We start from the raw sequence: 5,086 nt of genomic DNA, 5'->3' as shown, positions 1-5,086 counted from the left end.
GTGACCTGGAATTCACTATGCAGACTCAGGATGGCCTTGAACTTGATTAAAGGCACGCACCATCATTCCCAGCAGAGAGAGACAGACAGAATGCGCATGCCATAGCCTCTAGCCACTACAAACTAACTCCAGATGCATGAATCAACCTGTGCATCTGGCTCTACATGGGTACTGAGGACTTGAACTTGGGTCTTTAGGTTTTGCAGGTAAGTGTCTTAACTACTGAGGCATCTCTCCAGCACACTCCCCCCCCCCCACCTTTTCTTCTTGGTTAGTCTCTGCTGTCACTTGAGGATGCTGCTGTAACAGCGCTGCTTCTGGTATTCAGAGCACAGCCATACAAGCTGGCCTTTGTATTGGCCAAGCTGTGCTCTCTGAGTAATGCACGGGCCTCATCACCTCTGAGTAACACTTACTCTGTTGTCTTCCTAGTGGATGTTGTTACCACTCATGACAACAGTCTTAATAATAAAGATGAAGACACAGAATCCAGTGAAAAGGTAAAACAATCTTTCTTCATCTTTTATGTTGCTTTCTTAATTTCCTGTTTTTAGTTCAGGTCATCCATGGCCATTAAACCATGGCACTGAGTATTACAGATACTAATAGATTTCAGATTCTGTTTTCCAGAATGGTGGAAGGGTAGCCACTTAGCAACTGTTACATTTTGCAAATGGACAATTGCCTATGCAGGGTCAGGTGAAATGGTGTATGAGGGGTCATCCTTCAGCAAGGAAGCCTAGTCTTCTCCTGGGGATCTGCTGTAATTCATGAGGTAATGACAGGTATCAAGAGGTCTTCCTGGAAATGATCACTGTTTTGAATGGTGCATCTCATTCTTGTGTTGTAAGCTTGTAACCTTGCCAGTGATTGATGGTTTTTAATAGTCAGAATGAAAAATAAATCAAGGTATCAGTGAGTCCCATGACTTTTTACACTGTGTTTGCTTCTATAATTGTAGATGGAACCCACAAAAGATGATAAAAATTGTAAGTATACTATTATTAATATTTATGGAAATATGTAAGTCCTTACTGGATTCTCTTAGAACAGTGATGATGTTTGTAATGTTTTATAGGTTGAAAGAGCAGGAAAAAACCTTCAAAATAAAGCTAGTTGTCTAAGTGAAAACTTGTTGGAATGTTTTCTCTAGTTCTTGGAGGCAATTTCACTCACTGCTCCATGCTAGGATCTGGTGTGCTTCTGCATCTTGTGATTTGAATACATATGTGATTTTCCCTGAGGTCATGTTTTCTCACAAGATATTTGAAAGTTTAGTCACAATTACCCTCATCTTCTTCCTTAAAAAAGTCTATGACAAACATGTACATTACATGAACATTCTGTAAATTAAAGCATGCAGTGCACTATATTTATACCTGGGGTTGGTGTAGTATCACCTCTAATGCAGGACAAAATGAATAGTCTTAGCTCTCAAATTTCTATGTGGACAAACAAGAACATGAATTCAGAAATAGGGGCCATTGCTATTTCTCACAGGTTGTTATGCAGACAATACCCAGAGGAGAGCAGAGACAACACTGCCTGTGGACTCATCAAGTGCTCTCGTCTCTAGATCACAGGTCTAACCATTCTTAGAGAGGCTCCTCTGTCATCACCTAAGCTGTACCAGAAATAGGAATGGAGTGACAGACTTTGATTATGTCCATCCTTTCACCACTTAGAAAGATATTATGTTTCATGTGGGATGAAATGAACATAATCACATGGCCAAGAGTCAATTGTACTTTGGCGTCATCTACAAAATCTGTGAACCACGGGAAAACTGAGGTTGGTATTGTGTGTTCCAGTGCAGCTTCATTGTTGTAGTTAGGAGTAGGGGAGTCACGAGCTCTGCTGACTTCTTCCAGATGTTAGTGACAGAGAACATTTGGATGTGTGCATTGTAAAGCCTGAAGTGAAACTCACACAAGCAAAAATACCTGTTTCCTCACTGTACTGAGCTTTCATCAGAAAATGGATGATCATTTGCTCTGTGCACCTTTTTGTGGAAATATTGTCATGAACTAGACATGTTTTCTTAATAGCTAATAAATAACAGAGAGTGAACATCAGACATGTAAGCTGAATTCTGTGAAGACTTAATCATTTTGTATTATAGGAATTTTGTATTATAGGAATAAATGAGAAAGCACTTTGTTAGATTTAAAGATCATGTTTCATCAGCAAACACCTGTTCCTGTTCATCTTAATATATTTTTTGAATGTTTCTGCCTTTCTTCCATAATGCCAATATCAGCTGTCTTCAGTTGTTGCTGCCTTTTGTCAACCATGATCATGTTCCTTAGATCCAGGTTCTATGGACTTGGACCATGAGGTTACTGTCAGATCTCAAGAGTACCAGCATCACATAGAGTGTCAAAAATTTTATGACTTTTGATCACAGGGGAAAAACATATTGTGCTCAAAGAGTTATGCAAAACAGGGTGAAATTGGCAGTTGTGTACTATTATGAAATGCTTGTAATTTAAATTGAGAAATATTTATTAGCGATAATATGGACAGAAACTAGTTATAAATGTGACATAATGCAATTTGTACAGCAGATTCCCAACTGTTTTTGATCAACTTTCATAATCCAGTAAAAATTAGCAGCAAATCCAAGCATTATTGATCCTCATATATTGAAATGACCTGAAATGTCATGAGGATTAAAATACAGGATTTCTTAGAGCCCAGAGATTCCTGAAAATCAATGTGTACCTGATATTGGACTCAAATTCCCTTGCCTACACTTCCTCAGTGTTGAGATGACTGGCAAGTGCTATGATATTCAGCAGAGCTTGATATTTGTGTATCATCTATGAAGGATATATTTGCAAAGGCCAGTCTCCCATGTGTCATTTCTTTCTGCTCTTTTCTCATTCTTCTTTTAGCCAGAAGCATGAGCCTGTGACAGCTCAGTCCACAATCGCTAGTCATTCACTGCAGCTAGACTTAACAACATACAGAAAGCTCCCCAAGGGATTACACCTCATAGTTAAGGACATGCTGACAGTTGTATTCTTTCCTCTTAGGTTCACTCCCAACAATTTTGGAAAAAGGACCATCAGATGATGTAAGAGAATCTTTTTGTGACTTATGTAGAATCTTCCCTTTATATTCTTTCAGTGTGCGTAATTCTTGTGCAGACATATTCCTGGGTGTTGTGGAGTTGAATAAGAATCTCCTGCAAATCAATTCATCACATCCAAGGATAGTTAATATGACTCCTAAATGGCAGAACAATTCCAGGGCAAATGATTTATCTTCTTACACTAAGGATTGTGTATATCAAAGTGTAACTGTACTTGTGCATGAAATGTTCTTGACAGTTCAGCTGTTGGCCTTTGTGAAATCTTTGTTAGTTTGTGAAAAATTTCATTTAACTCAGAATACCTGCTTTCCCAAAGTAATACAAAGAAAGCCTTGCCATGGTATTGCCTGCCTCTCACCGTGTTTTCTTTTCTTTAATTGCAGGAATCCTGTATGATGTCACTGGGTATGTATTCTAAAGCTATTCTTTATTGAGGAAATGCCTTTGGGTTTCAGTTCTTAAATCCTGGCATCTATGTTCCTTGTTAAGATGACAGCTAGGTATTGGTTGTGAGTAAGATGAAATGAGTCTTCTATGAAGACTGTCTGGAAAGTCTATGGAAACCTGAGGTTCATTGTCTATGAGTTAAAGTGAGTGTGTTTTGTATATGTAAGAATGGGTGAAACATTTTATTGTCTAACATGCACTCATATCTTTATTATTGGTAAATGGGAGCCCCTAAGTATAACAAGCTTGGGGAGTAAAGACAACGCATGTATCAGACATCATTCCTGGTCAGATCTAATCAAATAGGCCCCCAGGAGCAGACAAATTTTACCTTTTGCTCAACAGCCTGAGATCCTGGGAAAGGCAACATGATGATCAGGAATTATGTGTGGAGGTTCCTATGCTTTTCCTTCTCAGGGGCTAAGTTTTAAGCTGTTCTGTCTGTAACTTATGTGGTGTCTTGCTTCTTCCTGACATTTAAAGTTGATCTTTATTGTGAACCACTTCTCCTGATTCTTGCATGGACAAAAGTCCATGCCTCTGGTTCATAGCAATTGTGCCCAAATAGTAGTGTTGTGCTTTGTTTGAGCACTGACATATGATATGGGCAATATGGTGAGGTACAATCCTCACAGGGTACACACATGAACTTTGACATAAGGTCTAAGAGTCAGTCTAATGGAAACGCTGGTCCTGTCCCTCTCTGTCTTCAGGATTTTCACCAGTACCTTCATGTTCATGTGTGACTTCATATAGTCTTGGCTTGAAGAACACATTAAGAACCTAAGATATGTTTAGAATGGGAGAAATCTTGGCAGTACTTATGTTTTCATGTTCTCTGATGTCACTACTAAAAATCTATTTTTGGAATTACCTTGGACCATTGCTTAAGATCTATGAGAACATTTCTTCTAAGATATTGTATTCTACACCAGTTAAGAAATATAACTCACTGGTTCTTGCTCTTAGAATTTCACATGTCTAGGATTCTAAGCAACTACTCTGGGTTATAGGACTATAGTTCTATTTAAAAACTCTTTTTGTTTGTCTTCCATTGCCATGATCAGACTTTCAAGGGCTCAGACAGTTGCTCTTTCTCTCCTTGACTAGTGTTTGCTTTCACTTGACATGGCTGCTGTAGCAGCCCCGATTCTGATGTTTAGAGCACAGCCATACACAGAGGCCTCCGTGGTGACTAAGCGGTGCTCTCTCAGTGAAACCCTAGCTGCAATACCAACAACTAACAGTGACTCTCTGTTTTTTGTTTTTGTTTTTGCTTTTCTTAGTTGAGGAAATTACCTGTCCTCAGGAAGAAGAAGAGGACAATGTCCTTGAAAGAAGGGAAAATGTAAGGCAACTTTTCTTAGCCGTAAGTAAAAGTGTTGCTGTCTTAATTTCCTACTTTTGGAAGAGTTTTGCCATAAAACCTGACAACTGGGATTATATATACTGATTTCTATTTTTTTTTCTGGAATAGTTGTGCATTAGCACCTTACAAACTGTTGATTCATGGAAAAGGACATTGGCAAATGTAGGCTCGGG

At 38.8% G+C, this 5,086-nt stretch overlaps 1 long non-coding RNA gene across 1 annotated transcript; it reads left to right on the top strand.

The window, feature by feature from the left end:
* Window positions 1-439: 439 nt before the first annotated feature.
* Window positions 440-3,499, top strand: LOC123459291. Its single transcript, XR_006636195.1, has 4 exons — window positions 440-500; window positions 962-989; window positions 3,039-3,079; window positions 3,481-3,499. It is a non-coding gene; the product is annotated as an uncharacterized LOC123459291 (long non-coding RNA).
* The last annotated feature ends 1,587 nt before the right edge of the window (window positions 3,500-5,086 follow it).

This window comes from Jaculus jaculus, chromosome 3, assembly GCF_020740685.1.
Source record: "Jaculus jaculus isolate mJacJac1 chromosome 3, mJacJac1.mat.Y.cur, whole genome shotgun sequence".
NCBI lineage: Eukaryota > Metazoa > Chordata > Mammalia > Rodentia > Dipodidae > Jaculus > Jaculus jaculus.
This window is presented reverse-complemented; position numbering and strand designations above follow the sequence as displayed.